This window comes from Schistocerca nitens, chromosome 12 (assembly GCF_023898315.1).
Source record: "Schistocerca nitens isolate TAMUIC-IGC-003100 chromosome 12, iqSchNite1.1, whole genome shotgun sequence".
NCBI classification, from domain to species: domain Eukaryota; kingdom Metazoa; phylum Arthropoda; class Insecta; order Orthoptera; family Acrididae; genus Schistocerca; species Schistocerca nitens.
This window is the reverse complement of record NC_064625.1, coordinates 140,193,617-140,208,845: the sequence shown is the minus strand read 5'-3', so window position 1 is coordinate 140,208,845 and position 15,229 is coordinate 140,193,617.

Sequence of the window (15,229 nt, the reverse complement as noted above, 5' to 3'; positions counted from 1 at the left end):
TAATTCTGTGTTGTCACACACATTCTCGAACAGCGCGCGGAAAAATCGAACACTTGTATCGTTCCGTGCGAGCTCAGATTCCCCTTATTTTATTATGATGATCGCATCTCCCTATGTAGGTCGGCGACAGCAAAATATTTCGCGTTTGGAGGAGAAACTTGGTGATTCAAATTTCGTGACAATATTCCGCTCCAACGAGAAACGCCTTTCTTTTAATGAAGTCCATCAGAAATCCTGTACCATGTCAGTGACACTCTCTCCCCTATTTCGCGGTAATACAAAACGTGCTGCCCTTCTCTGAACTTTCTTGATGTACTCCGTTAATCCCATCTGATAAGGATCCCAGATCGTGCAGCAGTACTCCAGAAGACGACGGACAAGCGTAGTGTAGGCAGTCTGTTTAGTGGATCTGTTACATTTTCTAACAAGGGAACCTCCCCATCGCACCCCCCTCAGATTTAGTTATAAATTGACACAGTGGATAGGCCTTGAAAAACTGATCACAGATCAATCGAGAAAACAGGAAGAAGTTGTGTGGAACTATGAAAAAATCAGCAAATTATACAAACTGAGTAGTCCAAGTGTAACATATGCAACATCAAGGACTAAGCTGAGGAGCGCCGTGGTCCCGTGGTTAGAGTGAGTAACTGCGGAGCGAGAGGTCCTTGGTTCGAGTCCTCCCTCGAGTAAAAGATTTACTTACTTTATTTTCGCAAAGTTACGATCTGACCGTTCATTCATTGACGTCTCTGTTCACTGTAATAAGTTTAGTGTCTGTGTTTTGCGACTGCACCGCAAAACCATGCGATTAGTAGACGAAAGGACGTGCCTCTCCAAAAGGAACCGAAAACATTTGATCGCAAATTCATAGGTCAACCGATTCCTCCACAGGAAAACACGTCTGAAATATTCTATACGACACTGGTGACGGCATGTGCTTCACATTACAGGAATATGTTGTCGACCCACCTAACTTGCACACTTGGCGAATGGGTAAAAAGTTTCTTCTACCTTGCCCGATTTAGGTTTTCTTGTGGATGTGATAATCACTCCCAAAAAAGTGATGAAGACATAAGAGTTTGTCACATAAACTGCAACAAATGAATGCAAGTTTCACAGTCGCACAGTTTTCCCTGTGCTCTGTCAAAACATACGTTTTTAACGTTTTCAAGTTTTTCCGTGTGTAGACCGTCAAATCCTGCATGTGTCCAAGCAAATCTGAACATGTCCTGGAATTTTGGAGAGCGAAGCTGATCATGTCTGAGTGCATGAACTTTGATAATTGTCTGAAAATAAAAAATTAAAACTTTTCACTCGAGGAAGGATTGAACCAGGGACCTTCCATTCCATAGCTGCTCGCGGTAACCACGGGACCACGGTGCTCATCAGTGTACACGTACTTTGATGTGGCTTATCGTGCACACGGACTACTCAGTTTGTATATTTTGCTTATTTTTTTCATAGTTCCATACAACTTCTTCCTGTTTTCTCGATTGATCTGTGTTCAGTTTTTCATGGCCTATCCCTGTGCCAACTTATAACTAAATATGAGGGGGGTGCGATGGGGAGGTTCCCTTGTAATTGTTCCGCCAATAAAACGCAGTCTTTGGTTACTCTTCCCCACAACATTTTCTCTGAGTTCTTTCCAGTTTAAGCTGTTCGTAACTGTAATTCCTATGTTTTTCGTTGAATTTGCGGCCTTTAGGTTTGATTGATTTATCGTGTAACCGAAGTTTAACGGATTCCTTTTAGCACTCATGTCGATGAACCGACACTTTTCCTCATTATTTAGGGTCAATTCCCAATTTTCGCACCACACAGATATCTTTTCTTAAACAGTTTGCAATTTGTTTTGATCTTCTGCTGACTTTACTAGACGATAAACAACAGCGTCATCTGCAAACAACCTATGACGGCCGCTGATATTGTCTCCTAAATGATTTATATGGATCAGGAACAGCAGAGTTCCTACAACACTACCTGGGAAAACGCTAGAAATCACTTCTGTTTTAGTCGATGCCTTTCCGTCAGTCGCTACGGTCGCAGGTTTGAATCCTGCCTTGGGCATGGATGTGTGTGATGTCCTTAGGTTAGTTAGGTTTAATTAATTCTAAGTTCTAGGGGACTGATGACCTCAGATGTTAAGTCCCATAGTGCTCAGAGCCATTTGAACCATTTTTTTCCGTCAGTTACTACAAACTGTGACCTCTCTGATAGGAAATCACAAATCCACTCACGTAACTGAGACGATATTCCATAAGCACGTAATTTCACTACAAGCCGCTTGTGTAATGCAGTGTCGAAAGCCTTCCGGAAATCCAAAAAATTCGGAATCAATTTGAAATCCTTTGTTAATAGCACTCAATACTTCGTGTGAGTAAAGAGCTAGCTGTGTAGCTGCTCGGCCCCCTAGAACCGTATGTAGTTACCAAAACACGCGGACTGACAAAAAATAAGCCAAGTGCGAACAATACTCGCACACTGAGAGTTCCGTGCAAACGTAATTAATTGTATAGACCGTTCATCCATACTGGCAATCGATAATCTCAACGATTTTTGCCTGTTATCGATATCTGTACTGGAAAGATACTGATTCCGGGAATTCCAAGACCGTATCAAAATCTCTGCAGTAATTCTTCAGACTAGACCGGATATACAAGAAGAGGCTAGAGAGAGAGAGACAGAGAGACAGAGAGACAGAGAGAGAGAGAGAGAGAAGATTTGATAAAACGTTTACTAAAACGACTAAAACGCACATGCTATGTGTGCTTGCAGTGATGTTCGCCTACTATGCTTTTGGCGGATGATGAATGCAATGTATGTTCAAATGGCAAAATACATTTTTATGTGATATTACAGTTTCAGATTTTTATTTGCTTTCCTTGAACTGTGAAACCTTGCGTCTTGCCCTGTTTCACGATTCTAGGACAACGGAAAGTACCTTACAGGTTGAGATGATGAATTTTCGAGTGTTAAAATATGTGACATAAATGGCCGTATCTTTTGACTACATTGATTTTGAATCTCGATTGTTTTCGACCGCGAAGATACGAGGGTGGTTTGAAAAGTTCTCGGAACGGATTGGATAAAAAGTACTTACATTACTGAAAGTTTTTTTGTTTTTCAATGAAGTCTCCTTGTAGATTAATGCACTTGTTCCAGTGCCTTGATCCCATCTCGAAAATGAGTTTCCTACAGGCCTGCAAAATACACTGCTGGCCACCGTAAATGCAACACCAAGAAAGACAAGAGGTAGCACAACAAGATTTATTTTGTAGATAACATGTTGACCAAGTATCAACTTATTACGTTTACAGACGTCTGTGACATGTGGTTCCTGCCAGAATCAGTAGCCAGAGTAGCCGCCATTGTTGGGGATCACCGCTGCCACACGTCTCGGCATTGAGTCAAAGAGACGTTGGATGTGTTCCTGGGGTACAGCAGCCCAAGCAGCTTCCACACGTTGCCAAAGATCATCTGGTGTGGCAGCTGGGGATGTAATCTGGGTCACTCGTTGAGCAACCGTGGACCACATGTTTTCTATCGGCGAAAGATCCGGAGAGCGAGCCGGCCAGGGAAGCAATTCAATCTGGTTATTGACGAAGAACCTTTGGACAATGCGTGCCACGTGTGGTCGCGCATTATCCTGTTGAAATATGGCTGTGGCCGAGCCCTAAAGGTAAGGAAGGACAACTGGCTCCAGCACCTCGGATGTGTAGCGCCGGCTATTTAAAGTACCGGCAATGCGTACTAGAGGCGTGCGAGAGTAATATCCAATACCGCCCCATACCATAATACCCGGTGCAAGACCAGTGTGGCAGTGTATAATGCAGCTGTCCAGCATCCTTTCTCCACGGTGTCTCCACACTCGAATCCGACCATCGTGGTGCTGCAGACAGAAACGTGCCTCGTCAGTAAAGACAACGTCATTCCATTCTGCCGTCCACATCCGTCTGTTATCACACCATTGGCGACGGAGACTGTGGTTCTGCGTCAATGGTAGACGAAGCAATGGACGTCTTGCGGACAGACCACTCTGCTGTAAACGGCGTCGAATGGTACGCGCAGACACTGGATGATGCGTTACAGACGCAATGTGCTGTGCTACGGTTCGGGATGTCACTGAGTGATCCGTCACTGCCATGCGCACAATTTGCCTATCAGCACGTGCAGTGGTGCACCGAGGTGAATGCGATCGACCACGTCGGTCCGTCGTACCCTCCTGCATCCAACGGTCACATATCCGCATTACAGTTGTTTGGTTTCGTCCAACACGACTAGCGATTTCTCTGTATGATAATCCACAATCTCGGTAAGCCACTATCCTTCCTCTGTCGAACTCGGATACTTGATCAAAAGATGTTCGCTGTTGTCTACGAGGCATAACTGATCGTCTTGTGAAACAACCACAAGGTAAACACACGTGCCGAACATACACTCGTCGAAATCGCCAAGCCTTAAATAGCGCTATGAGTTGGCGCCACAGGCGCGCGTGATGTGCGTCTGCGCTGAAATTCTAATCAGTTGCATATCTCATCGCTGCAAACCCATGGTGTAAATTTCACTTGATTCGGATGCTTCCTTCAGGGTGTTGCATTTACGGTGTCCAGCAGTGTAGTTGTCAACTCCGGTTATCAATTTTCCGTTTAAAGTGAATCTTCGTCCGCCAAGAAAAATTTTAAGTTTTGGGAACAGATGGAAGTCTGACGGAGCCGTATCAGGTGAATAAGGCGGGTGTGTCAACAATTCATACCTTATTTCGTGTAATTTTGCCATGGCGACGGCATTGATGGAAGATGACTACCTTCCTTGCTAAACCTGGCCTTTTTTCGCGTACCTTTTGTCGGAATTTGTCCAGGAGCGTAGCATAGTGTTCTCCAGTAATTGTTTGCCCAGTTTTACGAACAGAATCTCCTTCGCATCCCAGAACACTGATACCATGACCTTTCCCGTCAAAATAGTTGTCTTTGTTTTCTTTGGTGGCGGAGAATCAACATGTTTCCACTGCTTTGACTGTTGTTTAGTCTCTGGGGTATAGTAGTGCACCCAAGTTTCATCTGTGGTCACAAACCGGCGCAAAAAATCTCATTCGTTTCTCCTAAAACGGGCCAACATTGTACCGATGTCCATTCCCGTGCGTTTTTGATCCAGCGTCAAGAGTCGTCGTACCCACCTTGCAGATAATTCTCTCATTTCCACACTACTAGCCATTAAAATTGCTACACCACGAAGATGACGTGCTACAGACGCGAAATTTAACCAACAGGATATGCAAATGATTAGCTTTTCAGAGCATTCACACAAGGTTGGCGCTGGTGGCGACACCTAACACGTGCTCACATGAGGAAAGTTTCCAACCGATTTCTTGTACACAAACAGCAGTTGACCGGGGGTGCCTGGTGAAACGTTGTTGTGATGCCTCGTGTAAGGAGGAGAAATGCTTACCATTACGTTTCCGACTTTGATAAAGGTAGGATTGTAGCCTTTAGCGATTGCGGTTTACCGTATCGCGACATTGCTGCTCGCGTTGGTCGAGATCCAATGACTGTTAGCAGAATATGGAATCGAGGGGTTCGGGAAGGTAATACGGAACGCCGTGGCGGATCCCAACGGCCTCGTATCACTAGCAGTCGAGATGAGAGGCATCTTATCCGCATGGCTGTAACGGATCGTGCAGCCACGTCTCGATCCCTGAGTGAACAGATGGGGACGTTTGCAAGACAACAACTGAAACGTCCCCTTAGAAAAATTATACATGACTGTGCTTAAACTGACACACAATATTTTTAGCGCAACGCAATCTGACTTTGAAAAATCCCTACAAAAGAATGGCCCTGACTAACATTAACCTATACCTTTCACAAATCACTTACCTCACCAAAAATCTTCGTTATTCGAACTACTGCAATACAGCGAGCGCCACTACTGCCAGCTAAATAAAAGATTCAAACTACTGAAGGCACTAACTACTGATAGGCATAGTTAGCAAATGAAAGATTTTAATAGAGAACAAACAATGTATTTACCTTAATAATCATAATATATATAGCAGTTCATGCCATCCAGTCTTACAAATTTCAAATCTCCGCCATCTCTCTCCCCACATCCACCACTGCTGGCGGCTCACCTCCAACTGCGCAACGCTACGCGCTCTTCACATCCAGCTGCCGCTGCCCAACACTGCAATGGCAGACAACAATGCAAACTAACCACAGACTGCACACAGCACAGCCAGTGATTTTCATACAGAGCGCTACGTAGCGTTACCAATAAGAAAACCTAAATAGCCTACTTACACAACCATCTGCACGAACAGTTCGACGACGTTTGCAGCAGCATGGACTATCAGCTCGGAGACCATGGCTACCTTGACGCTACATCACAGACAGGAGCGCCTGCGATGATTTCTCAGGATCTATACACCCAAATTGCGTGAAAATGTAATCACATGTCAGTTCTAGTATAATATATTTGTCCAACGAATAACCGTTTATCATCTGCATTTCTTCTTGGTGTAGCAATTTTAATGGCCAGTAGTGTAATTCTTCAGTTAAAATGAGATACACTCTTTCAGCTGACATCTGGCAAGCGTGAGCAATTTCACGCACTTTCAATCGGCGATCTTCCGCGACCATTTTGTGCACTTTTGCAATAATTTTTGGAGTAGTGACACATCTCGGCCGACCACTGCGCGGATCATCATCTAAGCTCTCCCGACCAAATTTAAATACATTTGTCCACTTGGCAGCAGTTGAATATGTAGGAGCAGAGTCCCCCAGTGTATTCTGGAAATCGAAATTAATGTCCTTTGCTTTCATACCTTTCTTTACGAAGTAATTAATCACTGCTCGAATGTCGATTTTTTCCATCTTCGCAAATCACTACGCGGGAACAGCAACAGAGCCACGTCACCGCCACAGCTCTCTTCCAAGAGCACTGACGTGGCACGTGTTTACAGGCAACAGTCCAATGAATATCACGTGAACAATTTGTTGCACTAGTGCTGACCTCTCGTGATGATTCCGACAATGTTCTACATTTACAAACATACTCCGCAATCCACCATACGGTGCGTGGCGGAGGGTACTTCGTACCACAACTGTGCCACTCCCAAACAGAACGAGGGAAAAATGACTGCCTATATGCCTCTGTACGAGCCCTAATCTCTCTTATCTTTGTGGTCTTTCCGCGAAGTATAAGTTGGGGGCAGTAAAATTATACTGCAGTCAGCCTCAAATGCTGGTTCTCTAAATTTCCTCAGTAGCGATTCACGAAAAGAACACCTCCTTTCCTCCAGAGACTCCAACCCGAGTTCCTGAAGCATTTCCGTAACACTCGCGTGATGATCAAACCTACCAGTAAGAAATCTAGCAGCCCACCTCTGAATTGCTTCTACGTTCTCCCTCAATTCGACCTGATAGGGATCCCAAACGCTCGAGCAGTACTCAAGAATAGGTCGTATTAGTGTTTTATAAGCGGTCTCCTTTACAGATAAACCACATCTTCCCAAAATTCTACCAATGAACCGAAGACGACTATCCGCCTTCCCCACAACTGCCATTACATGCTTGTCCCACTTCATATCGCCGTGCAATGTTACGCCCAAATATTTAATCGACGTGACTGTGTCAAGCGCTACACTACTAATGGAGTATTCAAACATTACGGCATTATTTTTCCTATTCATCTGCATCAATTTACATTTATCTATATTTAGAGTTAGCTGCCATTCTTTACACCAATCACTAATCCTGTCCAAGTCATCTTGTAGCCTCCTACAGTCACTCAACGACGACACCATCCCGTACACCACAGCATCATCAGCAAACAGTCGCACATTGCTATCAACCCTGTACAAAAGATCATTTCTGTAGATAGAAAACAACAGCGTACCTGGGGCATTCCAGATGATACCCTCATCTCCGATGAACATTCACCATCGAGGACAACTTACTGGGTTCTATTACTTAAGAAGTCTTCGAGCCACTCACATATTTGAGAACCAATCCCAATATGCTCGTACGTTAGGAGTCTGCAGTGGGGCACCGAGTCAAACGCTTTCCGGAAGTCAAGGAATATGGCATCCGTCTGATACCCTTCATCCATGTTTCGCAAGATATCATGTGAAAAAAGGGCGAGTTGCGTTTCACAGCAGCGATGGTTTCTAAAGCCGTGCTGATGCATGGACAGCAACTTCTCTGTCTCAAGGAAATTCATTATATTCGAACTGATAATATGTTCGAGAATCCTGCAACAAACCGATGTTAAGGATATTGGTCTGTAATTTTGAGGATCCGTCCTTCTACCCTTCTTATATACAGGTGTCACCTCCGCTTTTTTCCAGTCGCTCGGGGCTTAACGTTCGGCAAGAGATTCACGATAAATGCAAGCTAAGTAAGGAGCCAATGCCGTAGAGTACTCTCTGTAAAACCGAATTGGAATCCCATCAGGACCTGGCGATTTATTTATTTTCAACCCATTCAGTTGCTTCAGCTGTTCAAAACCACCCTCGCATCATAGACCTCAATATTTGACATAAATTTCAACTTGATATGTCCACCCATTTTTCAGAAAAAGGGTTTTTTAACATAGAGAGAGGGACAAACAGATGGGCAACAAAGTGATCCTATAAGATGCCGTTTCTAACAACAGAGGAGCGAAACCCAAAAAACTGAAGCGCCAAGAATCAGGGGAGGAAACGAAATCAAGGTTTATGGACTGAGAGGATATGTCATGGTATTTCAGTGGTCACAGAATGGTTCAAATGGCTCTGAGCACTATGGGACTTAACATCTGAGGTCATCAGTCCCCTATAACTTAGAACTACTTAAACCTAACTAACCTCAGGACATCACACACATCCATGCCCGAGGCAGGATTCGAACCTGCGACTGTAGCAGTCGCGCGGTTCCGGACTGAAGCGCCTAGAACTGCACGGCCACTGCAGCAGGCAGTGGTCACAGAATCAAACCAAATTTAAAAACGACTTGGAAATCTGAGCTCACTAATCAGTATGACAGAACTGCCCCTCTAGCCTGGATATGCATTCATGCTCCGATTCGAGTGGGAAGGCTGCCATAAAGCAGTGGTAACAACAGTTCTTGTCAGATCACCGAAGGTAAGCGGTGTCAGGCTCAGTTAGCACTTTAGCACTTGATGTGTCACCATCCGGGTCTGCCGAGTGTTGTAGGGGAGCAGGATGCATTCAGCACTTGTGAGGCCAGTTGAGGTAGCGGCACCAGTCACAGAAACTGACAACAACTGGGAGAGAAGTGTGCTGACCACATGCTTCGCTGTACCTGCTGTGACCTTCTCCACCAGACATCGTGGCGCGTAGAGTATCAGCAACCAAACTGACAGCCTGCACGCGCGGGTTGCCCGCCTCGCAGGCACACCGAAGCACTGCACAACCGGCAGGCAATATTGATGAACGGCCACAGCAACAACCACAACAACAACACCACAGCAAAGACACCAGCGGCCACCAGAGGCCACTACCGGCCCACATAAACATAAGGAAGAGGTCGCTGCAGATCCCGGAACTATTTTCACACGTCAAACCACGTCATAGAGAATAGTACCGAGGTACTCATCCGCCGAAGCGCTATAAAGACCGGCGCTTGGCCGCACATTGGCAGTTCATCGACCGCCAGCAGACGTGGATAGCTGCTGTCCTGGCAGCCTGGCTTGGATCTTCTCGCTGATCTCTGGATTAGGCTTGGAATATCGGAGAAGTCTCTGGCGGAGACTAGTAGGAAATTATTTGAATTGTTTTCTATCTTATTCTTGTATGTAGTTGTGATTCGAAGACGGATCACTGTTTTGTGTTGGTGTTATACTTGGAGAATTTGTTTTGGTTAATTGAACAGTTCAATACATTGTTTTCGGACTTTGATCATTAGTTTCTTCTGCTTATGCAGACATATCAGTACCCACATCCAGTGATGCGTAATGTCTGAGGGGGACACGGCGGTCGGTCGCTACCGTTGGGCCTCCAAGGCCTGTTCGGCTGGTGTTTGTTTGTTTTTGTTTTTATATCGTCTCTTGAGCCAAGCTGGCTCACAACTGTTGTAATTGGGCGTTGATATTCTCGATGCTGGAACCAGGTCTGAGGTGACGTCCTAGCTGGTAACCACACATGTTCCTGCAGATCTGGCGATCTTGTTGGTTGCGGTAGTACCTCAACATGATGCATGTAGTTCATAGAGACCTGTGTTATGAGTGCAAGACCATTGTCCTGTTGAAAATGGCAGTAGGAAACTGTCGCACGACAGGCAATACACGAGGATGCGAGATGTTTGTGACTAGGGCTCTTGACAAATTATTGATACATGGATATTTTTTTCAAAAATGTCTCTGTGTATGTCAGCGGTACTTTTTTCACCAATATATACCGGGTGATCAAAAAGTCAGTATAAATTTGAAAACTTAATAAACCACGGAATAATATAGATAGAGAGGTAAAAATTGACATACGTGCTTGGAATGACATGGGGTCATCGCCATACTGGCGTATTACCCGGCGTGATGGTATGGGGTGCCATTTGTTACACGTCTCGTTCACCTCTTGTTCGCATTGACAGAACAGTGGACGTTTCATTTCAGACGTGTCACGACCCGTGGCTCTACCCTTCATTCGAACCCTGCAGAACCCTACATTTCAGCAGGATAATGCACGACGGCATGTTGCAGGTCCTGTACGGATCTCTCACCAACTGAAAACGTTTGGTCAGTGGTGGCCGCCAGTCACTACTCTTGATGAACTGTGGTATCGTGTTGAAGCTGCATGGGCTGCTGTACCTGTACACGCCATCCAAGCTCTGTTTACTCAATGCCCAGGCGTGTCAAGGCCGTTATTACAACGAGACGTGGTTGTTCTGGGTACTGATTTCTCAAGAGCTATGCACCCAAATTGCGTGAAAATGTAATCACATGTCAGTTCTAGTATAATGTATTTGTCCAATGAATACCCGTTTTTCATCTGCATTTCTTCTTGGTGTAGCAATTTTAATGGCCAGTAATGTATATACGTAAGTCTACATGGAAACGACTGAATAATCACAAAGCCAGTAACAATTTCCTACTAGAAGCAACCAAAGTAAACTTCTAAGTTTCTCACAAGAGTACGTTGTACCACACATACACTTAATTCGAAGTCCTACTCCGATGACGAAGACGAAGTCTTCCGTGGAGACGTCCTTGAGATCGGTATTCGGCGTGAACTGACGTCTGGTGCTGTTTCTAGCCTTTAAATAGTATTGGCCAGCCAATCAGATGTTGGTGTAGTAATACTTCCTGCAGGCTATCTCGAACTCCCTCCGCAGGAAGTAGTATGCAGAATGTCTGTTTCCAAAACAGCCGATGTTTACCATTGCTTACGCCTTTGGGCATAGGCAACCCCGATCCTGTGTCATGTTTGATGTGTTGCTGGCCCGCAGGGGCTACCTTGCCAACGGCGTAACAACAGGGTGTTTCTGTAAGAGAGTGCAAAAGTCTAACAGGACACAGAGAATGTTCCACTGAACAATTTGGTATAGGGAACCTGGGGTGAGAGAAGCTAGCTGAAGGAGATACAGAAGTAAACTTGTCTAGTGTCCAGGAGATACAGCTTTGAGATGGGTGGGGACATCCACACTTATTTTAAAAAATATTTCACGTAAATACTCGGCTGAAGGCCATACACAAGGCATTGAACAACTCAGGGCTTAGGGCCTGGATAACAAGAATTTCAGATAGAGCAAATTTAAAAAGAAATGTGTTTTAAAAGAATCTTCTATTTTTAATTTAAGATGACCGAAGGCCTTATCCAAAAGTATTTCATGGAAAAGCTCGGCTGAAGGCCACACACTGGACGTTGAACAACTCAGGGCTTAAGGCCTGGATAACAACAATTTCAGATACAACAAACATTAAAAAATTTAGTTTTTAAGCAAATATTTAAATTTCAATTTAAGTCGGCTGAAGGCCTTGTTTTAAAATTAAAACAAACTAAATTAATAGACAGCTGAAGGCCTCGCACAGTACTTCAGACTAAAATGAAAATCACAGTGTGAAACCAAGAGAACAGTGGTGCTCAGAAGTGTTCCATGGGTCGGCCTGGGAGGTAGCTCTAAAGTAAGGTGAGGTGAGACAGGCAGCCAAGAGTAAGGTTAAATACTCAGATGGTAACCTTACCCAGGGACAGCTGAAGGACCGGCCAACAACCTAATCAATTCCCTTCTGCCCGACCAACGGCATGACAACAGAAAGTATCAGCCAAGGACGAAGATACCAGCAGCACTACGTCTTCAAAATTGGCATCTAAAAACAGCCAGGGGACAAAAACCACTGTAAGAAAAAAATATGAAAGAACAACAAAAAAGACTGTCGAATTACATGTCGTGCTGGACAGCATCAACACAGTGAGGAAAACTGTGCTAACGACCAGGGCAGGTAACTGGGGCCTTAAGGCAGAAAGTACCGCTGGTGCACTTCACTGATAAGTAACAACCAATCTAATACACTCCTGGAAATGGAAAAAAGAACACATTGACACCGGTGTGTCAGACCCACCATACTTGCTCCGGACACTGCGAGAGGGCTGTACAAGCAATGATCACACGCACGGCACAGCGGACACACCAGGAACCGCGGTGTTGGTCGTCGAATGGCGCTAGCTGCGCAGCATTTGTGCACCGCCGCCGTCAGTGTCAGCCAGTTTGCCGTGGCATACGGAGCTCCATCGCAGTCTTTAACACTGGTAGCATGCCGCGACAGCGTGGACGTGAACCGTATGTGCAGTTGACGGACTTTGAGCGAGGGCGTATAGTGGGCATGCGGGAGGCCGGGTGGACGTACCGCCGAATTGCTCAACACGTGGGGCGTGAGGTCTCCACAGTACATCGATGTTGTCGCCAGTGGTCGGCGGAAGGTGCACGTGCCCGTCGACCTGGGACCGGACCGCAGCGACGCACGGATGCACGCCAAGACCGTAGGATCCTACGCAGTGCCGTAGGGGACCGCACCGCCACTTCCCAGCAAATTAGGGACACTGTTGCTCCTGGGGTCTCGGCGAGGACCATTCGCAACCGTCTCCATGAAGCTGGGCTACGGTCCCGCACACCGTTAGGCCGTCTTCCGCTCACGCCCCAACATCGTGCAGCCCGCCTCCAGTGGTGTCGCGACAGGCGTGAATCGAGGGACGAATGGAGACGTGTCGTCTTCAGCGATGAGAGTCGCTTCTGCCTTGGTGCCAATGATGGTCGTATGCGTGTTTGGCGCCGTGCAGGTGAGCGCCACAATCAGGACTGCATACGACCGAGGCACACAGGGCCAACACCCGGCATCATGGTGTGGGGAGCGATCTCCTACACTGGCCGTACACCACTGGTGATCGTCGAGGGGACACTGAATAGCGCACGGTACATCCAAACCGTCATCGAACCCATCGTTCTACCATTCCTAGACCGGCAAGGGAACCTGCTGTTCCAACAGGACAATGCACGTCCGCATGTATACCGTGCCACCCAACGTGCTCTAGAAGGTGTAAGTCAACTACCCTGGCCAGCAAGATCTCCGGATCTGTCCCCCATTGAGCATGTTTGGGACTGGATGAAGCGTCGTCTCACGCGGTCTGCACGTCCAGCACGAACGCTGGTCCAACTGAGGCGCCAGGTGGAAATGGCATGGCAAGCCGTTCCACAGGAGTACATCCAGCATCTCTACGATCGTCTCCATGGGAGAATAGCAGCCTGCATTGCTGCGAAAGGTGGATATACACTGTACTAGTGCCGACATTGTGCATGCTCTGTTGCCTGTGTCTATGTGCCTGTGGTTCTGTCAGTGTGATCATGTGATGTATCTGACCCCAGGAATGTGTCAATAAAGTTTCCCCTTCCTGGGACAATGAATTCACGGTGTTCTTATTTCAATTTCCAGGAGTGTAGTTAAACACCATACAGGAAGACGGTTGAAAAATTTCGCCGACTCCAAGACACCATACATTGCTGCTAGTGGGAACGGCCCAGGAGACAACAACCGGCAATGAACGAAGAGGTGTCACAGCAGTTGAGGTTTCATAACAGGTTAACCGATCACTCAACTTCAGCGTCCAGGTGCGGTGTGTAGCTCTCGCAGCTGGCGCCTCACAATCAGACCGCGCTTGAATGCCACCATTGGTCCCGGCCTGACCTCGCGCCGCAGAGAGTTCCTCGCTGCTCTGTCCCAACTGACCAACTACCACACTTGCAGACAGCCTTAAAATAGCTGCTTAGTCAAACCACACAAGCTACACACAGTTCCGCGAAACACTTCCACAAACAACTCGAACAATACTAAAACCAGTGACTGAGGAACAACAGTATCTGCTGTTTAATTCACAGTCACCACTACCACCACTAGACTTAGAGAAAGCTTTTGACAACGTTAACTGGAATACTCTCTTTCAAATTCTGAAGGTGGCAGGGGTAAAATACAGGGAGCGAAAGGCTATTTACAATTTGTACAGAAACCAGATGGCAGTTATAAGAGTCGAGGGGCATGAAAGGGAAGCAGTGGTTGGCAAAGGAGTGAGACAGGGTTGTAGCCTCTCCCCAATGTTATTCAATCTGTATATTGAGCAAGCAGTAAAGGAAACAAAAGAAAAATTCGGAGTAGGTATTAAAATTCATGGAGAAGAAGTAAAAACTTTGAGGTTCGCCGATGACATTGTAATTCTGTCAGAGACAGCAAAGGACTTGGAAGAGCAGTTGAACGGAATTTACAGTGTCTTGAAAGGAGAATATAAGATGAACATCAACAAAAGCAAAACGAGGATAATGGAATGTAGTCAAATTAAATCGGGTGATGCTGAGGGGATTAGATTAGGAAATGAGACACTTAAAGTAGTAAAGGAGTTTCGCTATTTAGGGAGCAAAATAACTGATGATGGTCGAAGTAGAGAGGATATAAAATGTAGACTGGCAATGGCAAGGAAATCGTTTCTGAAGAAGAGAAATTTGTTAACATCGAGTGTAGATTTAAGTGTGAGGAAGTCGTTTCTGAAAGTATTTGTATGGAGTGTAGCCATGTATGGAAGTGAAACGTGGACGATAAATAATTTGGACAAGAAGAGAATAGAAGCTTTCGAAATGTGGTGCTACACAAGAATGCTGAGGATAAGGTGGATAGACCACGTAACTAATGAGGAGGTATTGAATAGGATTGGGGAGAAGTTTGTGGCACAACTTGACTAGAAGAAGGGATCGGTTGG